At 34.4% G+C, this 15139-nt stretch overlaps 1 protein-coding gene across 1 annotated transcript in view; it reads right to left on the bottom strand.

Annotated features, from left to right (window-relative positions):
• The window catches only part of LOC145666916 (sideroflexin-3-like), a 66154-nt gene extending 57384 nt beyond the window's left edge, over positions 1-8770 (bottom strand). The window contains exons 1-2 of the mRNA XM_081734513.1: positions 8703-8770; positions 8146-8304 (exon numbers count right to left, since the gene is read on the bottom strand). The gene's annotated coding sequence lies outside the window, so the exon portion shown is untranslated. The remainder of the gene's footprint in view (positions 1-8145; positions 8305-8702) is intronic.
• Positions 8771-15139: the final 6369 nt, after the last annotated feature.

Genomic DNA, 15139 nt, shown 5'->3' with positions numbered 1-15139 from the left:
AAGGAGACGGTGATTATGAGAAATGAATGAAATGGTGGAATGAAGAAAGTGGGAGGAAACGGGAGAACCCCGAGAATATCCACGCACACGGCGTTTATCGACCACAAAGTTCACTTGGCGGGAGCAGGGTTTGAACCCGAGACCCCATGCACCAGGGGTGAACGCTCTACCACTGACCCACCGCGGCTCCAGCTATATTTTAGAAATACAATAGGCACTGATTTTTCGAAGACTGCTCTAATACATAGGAACAATCAAATTTGTAAATAGAGAGTTTTCTTTTTAAATAAAACAAACTGAATTGCTTAAACTGCGCTATATCGATTGGTTTCAGCATCTGATTTTTTAAAAGTAAATAATTAGCAGCAGGAAAAATTCCTATATTATCTTCGAAAATAGACCTACATGTTAATTGCTTTACTGGCTTTATACATTTTTTTTTTTTTTTGAAAAAGTGATTGTAGAGGAAGATGGGGCTAGTTGCAACAATTTTCAGGTCTGTTTTTTTACTCGAAAATTATTATAGATATAAAAACTATATTGAGTGTACTAAAAGGTACATGCCTTAACTACATACCAAAAAAAGAGAAGTGCAAAATATCGAACGGCAGTTTTGATAGCATCCACTTTTTGAACTAAGTCCGACTGTTGTCACTTGCCCCACCCATGGGGTAAATTGCAACATCATCTGGGGTAAGTTGCAACAATCGGACTTGATTCAGAAATTTAATGCTATCAAATCTACAGCTTGAACATCACTTCACTCATTTTCACTGTGGCAGTCAATGTCTATAATCTATACAGATGTAGTACGGATTTCTCTCGGAACACGACCAATGAGACCACTTCTCACAACATAAACACTGTACCCAGTCTTCTTCTGTATCCTGTTCTTCGTACGGTTCTTCAGAAACCAAACAGACGACTTGAGAATAAATTCTTCTCAGCTGATGATTTTACGTTTTCGGTTGCTTTTAGATGCTTCTTTTTCATTTCGAAAGTACTTTTTTCTAGAGTGTCTGTGAGAATAGCACATCTCTTTCTTTTCCGAGCTGTCAGTTTTCTAGTTCCAGATTTTGGATAGAACCATACATGTTCAGGAGATCATCTGAAGGATTCTACACTATCTTCTTAGATGCATTTGCAGGTGATCCATGAAGCTCACTTTGACCTGCAGTCTGAAGTTCTAACTGAGAAGATGAAAGGAAACAACTACTACTAGGCACTGCAAGCAATAAGCCATCACTGTTGTCCTATAATAATAATAATAATAATAATAATAATAATAATAATAATAATAATAATAATAATAATAATAATAATAATAATAATAATAATGGAATAATAAGCCAGCAAGTTTTTCTAGAGGGCCTTCATTTTTACAAACTAAAAACAAATCAAAAGTTTCTTTCAAGATTATGAAAGAATTAATAACACATAGATACATATGTATTTCAGAAGTACATATTATTATTATTATTATTATTATTATTATTATTATTATTATTATTATTATTATTATTATTATTGTTATTACTATTATTGTTATTAATATTTAGTAGTAGTAGTAGTAGTAGTAGTAGTATAGTAGTAGTAGTAGAAGTAGTATATTTCATATATGCTACATTTCTGAGACTTGAGTCTTGATAGTACGTGAAGTTTAAATCAAAGGTTATGTTACGGACGGCAAATGATGGCTTAACACCAAAAACATATTCTGGCCGGGACCGGAGGTTAGTCTGTTTTATGTTTATTAAACGTGTTTAATAATTACAGCAAATGAAATATGTTTATAATAGAATGTGAAAGAATACAGTTTTAAAAGAATTAAACTACGTCAACATGTTAAAATAATTAAAAGAACCTAATTAATCAGCCACTTTGTACTCTCGTTTGCTTAACTGGATGAACCGAGGCCTAAAGGAAAAAGAGTTTTCTGCCCAAATCTCATAAGCAGTGGGATATTTTAATATTATAGAAACTGACCCTCCTTTCGCTTAGAAGTGTAATTTTCAAGACGCTGAAACATATAGTATTTTATTACTTTTAGTTAAAAGTTCAAATGCCGAGTTTCACGCATCTAGCTTAAACAAATCCTTCCTTAATTTATTTACATATTTTCTGAGTAAGTAATGGGGAAATCGAACATAAAAAAATGTGCTCCCTTTGCTCTTTCCCTTTTATGTGTTCAATTTTCAATTTTCAATTTTCAGTTTTTTTTTTTTTTTTTTTTTTTTTTTAATAGGAAAGCTTATATGCCAAGTTTTATTTTACTAGCTTTAGAAACTTGCGAGATACACTACCCTTTAAAAAAATCTTACCCCACCCTTTTTACGATACTTATTTCCAAAAATTCTTTCTTATGTACTGCTTTCATAAGAAAATTATATTTTATAACTAAAATTTATCGACTCTACTTGTAGTAGTATGCCCAAAAATCACTCATCTTTACTCTTTTATATAAGAGTACAGAAGATAAATACAGTCAAACAAATGGACTTCCATGAACAGTTTCCGATTTCTTATAACTAACTTATTCGTACATTTCCCACAAGCTGTGGTTTTAAATTTACGCTCTGTCAAGGTCCAGGTTTCAAAAAGGAAGTAACTGGAAATACAATAATATTATGTATTTATGTACATGTGTAATATGTATAAATTTATTGTCTTATTGAAGCTTTCGTAATCTGAAAATAAACTTTTGATTTGTTTTTAATATATAAAAATCAAGCTCCCCTAGAAAAAATTGCAGGCTACACCCCTAAATGACTATGTAGTAATTTCTGCAAAAATGGCACAGGACCTAAAATTTAGGTCTAGTGCCTATATTTTTAGGACTTGTGCCGTTTAGAACTTATGAATGTCACCCAATGTATTGCATAGTAAATGTTCTTTGTTCAATTTTAAATCTACTGCGTTCTTTATGTATACCGTTGGTATTTAATGTTCACTCGTGAAATGTCTAGTGAGCTTTTGTCTTAATTAAGTAAACTTTGGTGGATTTTTGTCTTACTCTTAATAAAATTCGCTCCACACAGTATATATTGAAATTCTGAATGTTTTCTTGCTTTCAGAAGTGTGGTAAAATATGCTTTTTAAACATTTTTTCAATTTTTTATTTATTTATTTTTGTTTTAGGAATTTGTCTTGGGATTCTCGAATCTCCATTCGAAAGAAACGAATTTCTTAACTAATTATGTAATTAATTCTTAGAATGAAATAAGTTGTATTATGTAATTCACGTATAAGTGCAGAACAGATAGTGATAATAATAATCTTAGTAGTACAAATATAGCTGTTATTGTTGGAATTAGCTACGTTCGTGACATTATTGCCAACTAGTTGCTGCATCGTCGCAATTTCGTGGGGTGGTGGCGAATTTCAGAACTAAAGCAAGTGAATGAAAAAGGCACAAGACCTAAACGGCACAAGTCCTAAAAGGCAGAAGTCCTAAACGCCAGAAGTCCTAAAAATCATATCGCGGCACAAGTCCTAAACGGCAGAAATCCTAAAAATCATACCGTGCCACAAGTCCTAAACTGCAGAAGTACTAAAATTCAGGTCTAGTGCCTATATTTTTAGGAGTTCTGCCGTTTAGGACTTCTGGATGACACCCGACACATCATGCTGCCTCAGTGATGGTTTGGTGGGGAGTGAGCTACTCAAGCACAACCCAGCTGTATTTTTGCGAACAAGGTGTTAAAACATCTGCCAAGGTATACCAGAACACAGTGCTAACACCTATAGTGTAACCACTATCTGCTACCATGTTCCCTGGAGAAAGGTGGACCTTCCAACAGGATTCCGCTCCAGGCCACACAGCGAAACCAACTTAGGACTGGCTGGCGCGGAACGTCCCTCACTTCATTTCTACCACTGATTGGCCTTCTAGCAGCCCGGATCTTAACCCGTTGGACTACAAACTTTGGGCAGTACTTCAGGCAAAGGTCTGCCATAAACGGCATCCATCTGTCGACAGTCAGAAACAATCTTGGCCCGAGCAGTGAACAATTTTCCCATGGACAGTTTTGGGTAAGTTACATGTAAAAATGTAACGCGTTACAAGTTACTTTACTTTTTCCTAAAATGTAACGCGTTACTTGCCCCCAAAAAGTAACTGTTACTTTACTTCGAAAGTAACGCGTTACTTTTAGGTCTGAAACTTAGAATATGTGAACAAATGTTATCACTTCAATTTTCCGTACTACTATTACTATCGCTTTTATTATTATTATTATTATTATTATTATTATTATTATTATTATTATTATTATTATTATTATTATTATTATTATTATTGCCCTTTCTGAATTGCTTTATGTAAATGCAAGGACACATTTTTACTTGACAGCTATAAGTTATGAATATTTTCATATAAGGTAACATTGGCTAAAATGCCATACTGCGTTACTCGTAGGGATGGGCTAGGGTAACCAGACGTACTGATTTTCGCAGTACAGTACTGTTTTTCAAAGAGCTGTCCTGCGTGTTGCGAAGATGTCTAGGAAATCGAGAAATATCCTTCTTCTTTAAAATGTCCTGCGAAATGTCCAGAGTTAATTTATTTGCAATATCTTAATGTTTCATTCTTTATTCACAATATTTTGAATCAAACACACTCTTTTCCTGAATGATGAACCGCTGTGTTTTTTAACACTCCTCAGAAGACTAGGGATGGAGAACAATCAACAAACCATTTTTTACAATACATCGCTTTTACTGAGAAGGCATTGTTGAGATATCGGTAAAGTAGGAAAGGTTTCTTATTGAAGTTATGACAGTGATGCTAACCAAGTTAAATAGAAGTTCCTTTGTGCCGGTCTAAATTTTCTTTCATTTCTTAAAATAATACCACGCTTCGAAATTTATTATTATTATTATTATTTAGCCCAACACGAACTTTGACTGTACGTTCATAAAATAAACCAATTTGTTATTCATCAAAGCATTTGGAGTTGTGTTTAATTCCTTTAATAATTTTGTTCAGTGCTTCTTCTTAACAAAAATGTTCATTAACTTAAGGTTAACATTAATTGAAATAATGATATGCGTATTGCTGACGCAGTAAGATATCATATACAGTACTATTATACTTGTGTCCTACTTTTCGATTGTTAGAATGTGGTCATCCTACGATGGGCACGAGTGAGTACGAGCGAGTATTCTTTGAAACTCGATTCGACTAAAAACAGACATCTTTGAACGCGATTCGAAAAATTTCCTCCAACTCGACTCGAATTCGGGTCGAGTCGAACCAAATCTGGTTTGTAGTTTCGAGTATTCTCTTCAAGTATCTTGCATAGACAATATAGGTTATCAATGATACTAGTACTACTACTAGTACAACTTTTATTATTATTAATAATAATAATAAATAATAATTATAATTATAATTATAACAACACTGTGTTTAAACATGAAAGAAACGCGGTCTGTGTTTGAATACTAAAAAACTAGTTGATTGCTAACCTCGGTAGTCGTGAATTCTAGGAGTCAAGGATATTGTTCACGAGCTTGTGAATTTGGGTTGAGGGTTTAGGTTGAGTATTCGGGCTCGAGCCAAACATTGTTAAAAGTTATAGGGCACTGGCCAAATATCTTCAAAACTGTTCGGCCCGGGTTTACAATTGTAAACAACTTGAGCAGCTGGGCTCACAGCTCACTCACTATGGACCCGAACCGAGAAGTGAGCCGAGCCAACAGCTCACCGAACCGTGTCAGCAAGAGCCTTCGGCCCAGATGAGCCGAACCGAGCAGATGGTTCATCCAACCAAGCCAGCTCGAGCCGATGGTTCACCCCAAGCGAGCCGGCTCGAGCCATCGGCTCAGTTATTACTTCCCAACTGAGCTTCTTATTAAAAAAGTCTCTTGTGGTCTCGATATCGAGACGAGAAGACATGCGAGCATGTTTCCTCTAGTGAGCAACATTAAAAGTATTCCACATTACTACTTAGCTTACATTTCTCATGGCTTTCGCTTTTTAGTGGAATCAGGCCATGATTTCAAAACGAGTTAAAACGTAATAATAATAATAATAATAATAATAATAATAATAATAATAATAATAATAATAATAATAATAATAATAATAATAATAATAATAATAATAATAATAATAAATATAAGTATTCCATACATATAGAAATGCTTTTGACCAAGCACACAAGAAATTATATTTTGTCCATTTAGCACTATCATTCTTTTGTCACTCACAATTATTAATATTCATATAGTAAATATCTTATAATTCTTATATTTTAAAATCAATTGACAGGGCTCTGATTGCTTTTATGAGAAATAAATCTTTGGTTTTATAGATCCTACGCAGTGGCGATGATCGTGCGTCGTTTCGGTCCTATGCCGTTTCGGTCCTGCGCCGTGTCGATCCTGTGCCGTGTCGATCCTGTGCCGTTTCGTTCCTATGCCGTGTCGATCCTGTGCCGTTTCGGTCCTATGCCGTGTCGATCCTGTGCCGTTTCGGTCCTATGCCGTGTCGGCTCTATGCCGTTTCGATCGTACGTATTCTATGCATATAACTTGCACAGGCATAGAATCGACAGGAGTTTATAATTTGTAAGAGCAAAGATTAAACAGATAATAAAAATATTATTTTTTTAGGCACATGATTAAAAGTTAAATTATTTCAGAGCAGCGGCGTGAGAGCAAAACGGCACAGGATCGACACGGCATAGGACCGAAACGGCACAGGATCGACACGGCACAGGACCGAAACAGGTTTCTGAGCTGAATTGTCGGTCGTATGCCGTGTCGATCCTGTGCCGTGTCGATCCTGTGCCGCATCCCCTAAATTTTATGACGAGTGTAGCTCATCATTGTGCGACTTGGCACCGGGAAGCTATGACGAGCTAGACTAGTCATTTCAGTGCAAGGGTTAATGACATCTGTTGTAATTAACTATGTACACCTTTCTTACGTTTTCTTTTGTAAACCCTCTGCGTTTGTCAGTAAGTAACGTAGATCGAAAAGTTATTTTCTACATCTGCAGAAGTCACTGGTGCATGTGAAAAACAAAACTCGTCTAATTCCTTGTTTTCAAGATCAAGTACATTTGCAATGTCACAGATTGTTTTCTATCAGCGATTTTTGTCTAATATTTGGCGAAGTTTATCTGAAGCTGTTTTCGCAATACCGTAAGTTTCACTGGACAAAGCCTGCGATAATTCGCCCAACAAGGAGAATGAATGCTGTAAACCGTTGTTATGGGATTCCAATTGTGATAATTTCAGGTAAGCTGGAGAAGTGGTTGTTACCACTTGTACAGAAACATTTTTGTGACGCATTTTTGTGCACCTCTGGTGCATAGAGTCCTTGGTTCGATCCCAGCTCGCGCCAAGTGAGCTTTATGGTAAACAAACACCGTGTACGTGAGTTTTCTTGTTATCTTGTTTCCTCCCACTTTCTTCATTCCATCATTTCATTCATCATGATCACCACCTCCTTTACCAATCCTTTAACCGTGGGACATAAAACTTAGGTTTCATTTCATTTAATTTGTAAAAATCAAAAATATTGCCGCCCTGTGCTCGAGCACCGAATAGCACCTACCTAAATACGGGCCTGATTAAAGTTAGTGCAAAACGAATAAGGATATCATGACTAATAGGAATTTATTGTTTACAAAAATAATATCCAATTGTTACGAAATATCCGCGAAATCCAGAAGTAAGGTACAATAGATTTGGGTAATAGTATACATGAGAACCCCCTGTCTTCCGTGCGCGAGGATACTTTATATTATATATTTATACGTTACCAAATTAAATCACTGCGTTGTTTTCATTATATGTGCTTAACATTCTATTTTTACTTTCTAGAATAAATTTTGTTGATTTCGATTCGAAAAATGTTAAATATTTTTAAATTTATATCATGATGCAGACCAAAATCCTTGTTGCATATAATGTAATGAGCTATAGCATATAAAGTACAAGGGCAAATAGGTACGTTCTTTTTTATTTTCGTATCAGTGGATAAGTAAATGAAAGTGGGTTTGTTACCCCCTTTCTAAGTTCGTAGATACTCAATGAATAATTCCTAAAAGTATGAGCGTCCAGCTTCTTCTGGAACTCAGACGGTCTTACGTATACTATATCCTAGATTTGTTTCTTTAAACTATCAACTTACCAGTCATAATGATACCATGATGTTCGAAAAAAAATCACCTGACACTACAAATATGTCCAGTAGGATTACAACTATAATTTTAAATTGCCAAGTTCATTATCTGTATATAAAAACATTTAAAGCAGTATAGTTTATTCTAGTATCTCCGGATTTCATATTCTGAAATTAGATATAGAAAATTAGTGTTTTAGTGGTTTTTTTTTCTAAGTTTATATCTACACATAAAATTGGCATACAGTTAAGGGAAAGCATCATTTACATTTAAGAAGAAAACTTGGATTAATTCTAAAAATGAGTAGCCAGAATTTTATCAAAAGAATTCATACTTTTTTGATAACTATAGCCTAATTTTGGTTAAGTTAGGTTAGTTACATTACATTCTACTTAGCTTCATGGTTTGTATTGGCTTTAAAAAGATACTATAAAATAAATGGAAATATCTCAATCTATGCAAGATTGTTAAACTCTATAGTTTTGCAATTTTTACATATAAAATTGATATGGCTAAATGCAATTTTGAAGTAATTAAAGTGTAATATTATTAATAAAAGTATTACTTTTCAATAAAAAACTTCACTAAGATTTCTTCAAAAATATAATTCTAATATTACAAAACAAAATATATGATTTTTTAATTGAACTATCTAAAAATATTTCTTTTCTTTTTTAAAGTATGTTTATTTTTAATAAAATTGTTAGATTGGACAGTGTAAATTTGTTCAAACATTTTTGACCATTATTTTTTTTATTACTGATACAAAACATTCAAATTCTAGAATTTCTACAAATGAGTAATGTATATGTCAATAAAAAGTATATATAAATAATGCCTATACTTTCGACTTTTCAACACTGTATATTATTTAAAAAATAGTCATATATTTCTATTTTTATTGTATTATGTAAGTATACACTATTTTCATTACATGCAGTTTTCCTACTAGAGAATTGCGTCCAGGAGGCAAAATTAAAATCTGAGAGGGCTGCACTGGAATATTATTTCACTGTTTACTAAAGAATGTTCTCTACACGAGAATGACATTTAATTTTACTCCGAATTTACAAAACTTCCTGGAAATAAGCTTGGAAGAAACACTAATTTTATTTAGCATTAATATTAGGTGCGAACGAAACGTCCTCTTTGACGTCAGGTGGGAAACTCATTTCAGCTACATAACACAAAGGTGGTCTAGGACCAGGCGTCTAACTTCATGAACTCAGCACACGTCTAACAAACAACCTGGAGTACGCGGACAATTTGGAAAAAGTGCGTTATTGAACAGGATTGTATGAAAATGTACCATGAAGAACACAGTTGTGATTAGTGTTGTTAAAGGCCTAAAAAAAACACAAAAAAGCAGGTTTTTACAGTTTTTTCCGAGCTTGGAAAGAAACGGAAAAATTGGGAAAAAAATGAAATTTTCGAATATTTTACTACATTATACTTTTAAAATGAAAACTATTTTAAATTTACTAGTTTACAGTTAAGATCATTGAGTAGTTATGTTTCTTGTACGAGAATAGGGGAATTTTATGGCAACAAATATATTTGTACCATTCCTTTAAAGTTAGCACCGTGATAGAATGGAGTTATGGCTACAAAAGATCCTAAAATATAATCCTAGTTAGATTAACTAATATAGATGTATTTAAATTATCTTAAGTAGTCTTATAAAGTCGCCGTTTTATTGCAGGGAAGTGTTAAATAACAGGGTCAGAATAATTTTAGTTAATACCAGTATGTTCAAATCAAATATATATTTTATGGATATACGTATTGTCCTTCTGCTGTGTAAAATTTCCGGAAATTTTGAATCCATTAGAAAAAATCTTTTGTTTGGAAATATTGGCAAAACCTGGAAAATATATTTTAAAACTATTTCTTCGCCTGATAGTAATCTTATTTGCTGTAACGTGTCTGAAGCATATATGTATTCAACGTATTTCGTTAGCAGAAAAAATACTTAAAACAACAGCTTTTAATTTTATTTTTTAGTTTTCAGATTTCTGATAAAAATCCCTCTTTATTATTTGTAATTATATTTTTCGAACAACTCAAAAAAAAAAAAAAAAAGATAATCTTATTTACATATACACACATGCACCGCACAAGTGCGTAAACTTAAGCAGCGACAAATATATTATGTGAATTTAACATGTGAAATTTCCGTTCGTTATTATTAAAAACTAACCGAATACCCGTTCTTCGCACGGGGAGAATGCGTTTCATTTTGGGTATAAGGTGCACCAAAACTCACCAATGAACTTAGAGCCCCCCAAAACTATGAATTCGACACTAGTATCAGTCATTTTCAATTACTTTTAAGTCGCTTTCCTCCTTTAGGAGTAACTAATGGGGGCTGAATTTGAATTTAAACGTCATCGGAAGTGTTACTATGCATTTCAGCGACCCCAAAAACTATGAATTCGACACTAATATCGATCATTTTTGATCATATTTATATATCTCCCTGCCCCAAGTTGCGTGGATGAATTTGGATTTAAACAGCATCGGAAATGTCACAGCTCATCTCATCGACCCCGGAAACTATGGATTTGACACTAATATCTGCCATTTTCAGTCATTTTTATATACCTCTTCCTGTCCAAGTTGCGGGCCTAAATTTGGATTTAAACGGCATCGGAAGTGTTACTGTTCACCACAGAAACCCTAAAAACTATGGATTCGACATTGGTCATTTTCGATCATTTGTATATCTCCCCTCTCTCTCGCCCCAGGTCACGGCGCTGAATTTGGATTTAAATGGCATTAAAAGTGTCACTGTTCATCTCAGCGACCCCGAAAACTTTGGATTCGACACTAATATCAGTCATTTTCGATCATGTTTTTATATATCATTCCCTTTCCCCTCCCTAAAGTTTCGGCGTTGAATTTGGATTTAAATTGCATCGGAAATGTCACTGTTCATCCCAGAGTCTCTGAAAACTATGGATTCACACTAATATAGATCACTAGCAGCGTTCACCCCGCTTCGCTGCGGTCACCCCGGAACGCAATAAACTTTGTTACTTAGATAATTTTTACTTTTTCGCTTTCAAATTGCAAGCGCCTGTCATTTATGTTAACCCGCCGAGTCACGTGGTCATGCGGGTTGCATATACATACGTTTATTTTTACCTATGATGAACTATGGAGACTTGAATGGTCCATTATCTCAAGACACTGGTAATTAAAAATTAAAGTGATATGATAAAAACCATCTAGGGTCCAAATCCTAACAACCCCCCAAAAATGAAAGAAATCGGTTCAGCCGTATTAGCGTGATGAGTTCACAAAGGATTTGTACGTTCTCTTTTATATATATAGATTTTGCATCATTTTTATATATCTCGGTCCTCACCCAGTTTGCGGGAGTAGAGTTGGATTTAAACGGCATCGAAAGTGTCAATGTTCACCTAAGCGACCCCGAAAACTATGGATAGGCTATTTTCAATTCTATATATATATATATATATATATATATATATATATATATATATATATATATATATATATATATATATATACCCTTTCCCCCTCCCCTTCCCCCAAGTTGCAATGCTGAATTTGAATTTAAGCTTAATCGGACATGTCACTGTTCATCTCAGAAACTCCGAAAACTATGAGTTCGACACTAATATCGGCCATTTTCAACATATATCCGCACTTCCTTTCTCCAAATTGCACTTTCAAAGTGAAATGATAAAATCCATTCCAGGCCCGACCCTTATCTATGCTGAAATTTTTTTTATCAAAATCAGTCTGGTTGTTCAAAAGTTGTTAAGTTGCAAATATAGTCACTATCATTTTTATATATGTAGATAATTTGTCGCATTAGAAAACAGGTATTTGTTTACATACAAAATTTTGTATATTAAGTTCTTTTAAAGTCTGCATTTGAATATTAAATAATAGTAATTATATGTCTTAGTGCATTAGTATTAGTGAAATTTGCGTACTGTTCTTTCTTTTAATAATTACAACAGTTTTCTTTTCGAATGCTTCTTTTTTTAAATATTTACAATATTGAAATTTCTCAATTTATATTTTTCACTCGTTCGAGGAAAAAAAACAATTCCATTACTAATAAAACTAACCCAACACAGAAATTTTTTTTATTTTCCCAATTTTTCTGAAAAGAAACTTAAAAAAACGGTTTTTTACCAGCCGGTTCAAAATTTCCGGAAATTTTACAACACTAGTTGTGAATGATTCAAACTCGGACAAGCTCCACCAACATGCTGGAAACAACATTAACAGTTCATTCGGGTCACGAATGGTGAATGAAAGTGCCATGGATACTAACCAACATCATGTTTTGAACAGTTCTTCAGGAACACCGTAAAGGCTGACCCTTAGAAATGTGGTCGTGCCATTAACCCTTTTAAATTATGATGGCACACCTGTGCCATGGCGTCGACCTTCGGAATTTGCTTTATAAGTCTCTAGTAAAGCTTTTTAGACCGTTTTTTTTTTTTTTTTTTTTTTTTTTTTTTTGCATTCATTCAAATATGGAAGCATCATAGAACATATTTTATGGACATTTTGCAGCCTCGCGTGCTCTGTCTGGGGGCTATGATGTCACAAACATGGACGATGGCTTTAAAAAATGGGTATATTTGAGAAGTTTTTTTTTTTTCAAAAAATCCCTGACACATTACTATTTACCCTAGAATCATGGTTTGTACCTCTTTGGTTTTGCTGTGAAACAGGCTTTCGAAATGTACCACTCAAATTGCCCTATCGCGTACCAGAAGCGGGAAAATCTTGTACAAAATGGAAAAAAGGGGATTTTTGAAGAAAAAATTCACTTTTCTCCATTTTTATCTTCACAGGAACACGATAGCAAAATTTGAGTGGTACCATTTGAAAGGCTGTCTTACGCTGAAGAAAATGAGGTATGACTCACGTTGCTAGAGTCAACAGACGTGCGTCAAAAAATCTCGATTTCTTTATTTTTTCATCTTTTACACATTTTTAGTCAATTACTTTAGTAAAGTGTCTACAATATTATCACTATTTACTCTAAAGTCATGACACGTACCTCGTTTCCTTTGGCATGAACCAGTCTTTCAAACGGAACCACTCGCATGTCTCTAGCATGTACCATAGTGGAGAGGCCCAAAATCGGGGAAAAAGGGATTTTTTGACAAAAATTTCTCTTTTTCGAGAATTTTTTCCACTATGGTACATGCTAGACACATGCGAGTGGTACCGTTTGAAAAACTGGTTTCGGCCACATAAAACGGTGTATCAATCATGTCTCTACGATAATTAGGGATGAGTCAGGAAATATTTATATAAAAATGGGTTATCCATTGCTCACATACGGGGAAAGCTGATACTGTTTGCACATGGGGCAATATTTTTTCCTCTCTTATTTTTCAAGATATAACATTGAAACTTCGTACAAAAAATGAAATGAAATCTTTTAGTTTTACGTCCCACGGTTATGCCTGTTAGGCTAAAGGAGACGGTGATGATGAGAGATGAGTGAAATGGTGGAATAAAGAAAGTGGGAGGAAACGGAAGAACCCCGAGAAAACCCACGAGCACGGTGTTTGTCCACCACAAAGTGAAACTTCGTAGTTATTACACATAGTATGTAGTATGTTCGAGAGTTTTTGGGGCTCTGTGAGTTGATACTGGGGCTGGCCAGAGGGGCCCAAAATCGAGGAAAAAGGGATTATTTTTTTTACAAAAATTACATTTTTCGCGAATTTTCTCCACTATCGTACATGCTAGAGACATGCGAGTGGTACCCTTTAAAAGACTGGTTCATGGAAAAGAAAACGAGGTACAATTCATGTTCCCACAATGAACAGTATTGATGATGATGATGATAGTAAAGAAATTCACTAAAAAGGTATTATCAAGGGGAAATATGTAAATCGGCTGCAGCATCAAAACTATTCATCCCAGGGCCACTCTTTGTATCTCATTCTCTTCACCATAAAGCAAAGGTTTTTTAGTAGCATTCGCATGATCGTATCCTATACAAAAAGGAAGCTATTCGCGATAAAAAGGGATTTTTAAAAAGAAAATCCCTTTTTTCCACTTTGAGCGAAAATTTCCCGCATTTTGTACACTTTAGGATAAAATTACGGACACAGTTGGAAACACTGCTTTACTAGAAACAAAACGGGGTATGAACCATGATCCTACGATAAATAGTCTTGACGCAATAGATGATTGAGTGAAAGTCTACAAAATACCTCAAAAAAGCCATAATTTAAAAAGGTTAATAACGGATTAAGTATACATCATACCACTGTCATCCGACAGCTATGTACAATGGGTAAGGTGAACAATTTGACTTATGGATGCCACATGAGTTCACACTGGCAAACAATAATCGCCATGTGGGCATGTACATTTCTATGACTTCATGGAAAAACTGGATCGGATGATCACTTTTGATTAAATATAGATCTCCTACAACAACAGTAAATAGTCGGAACGATGATTGGGTTCTGGTCAACGTCGAGAGTGGAGGGATTGTTTAGCACTCCAATCCCTCTAACCTCAGAAGATGTTGCTGCTATTATGGTGAATGAGGTCAATCATGCCTTTCTTAGGGAGGCGAGTAATACAATACGAATCGTTTAATATGCTCTCACAGTCTGTTACTATCCGCACTTATCCTTTCCTCGTTTGGTAACTTTAATTTCAATTTCTCAACGAAAATATTTGTTATTACTTCGTTTTTCAACTTTTCAGTATTCAACATCTTGCTGTCTTTTCTGCCTACACTTTCCAGTTGACACATTATGTACACAGTTGCTACACTAAGGCCAGCACAAGGCTGTGATCAGAAAAAATATCATCCCAGCAAGGTTCTTCGCGCTTTTCAAGCTATTCCGATACTTGTTCTTCAAGTTATTCCGATAACATAGTCTATTTGATATCTTCCGCCGTCTATTGGGAATTTTCATATAGCCTATATATATATTCTTCAAACTCACTGATACATACGCCACATTATTATTAAAA

The sequence above is a fragment of the Thermobia domestica genome, chromosome 12, assembly GCF_964235325.1.
Source record: "Thermobia domestica chromosome 12, izTheDome1.hap1.1, whole genome shotgun sequence".
Classification (NCBI taxonomy): domain Eukaryota; kingdom Metazoa; phylum Arthropoda; class Insecta; order Zygentoma; family Lepismatidae; genus Thermobia; species Thermobia domestica.
The sequence above is the reverse complement of the archived record's forward strand: the minus strand, read 5'-3'. Positions and strand labels throughout refer to the sequence as shown.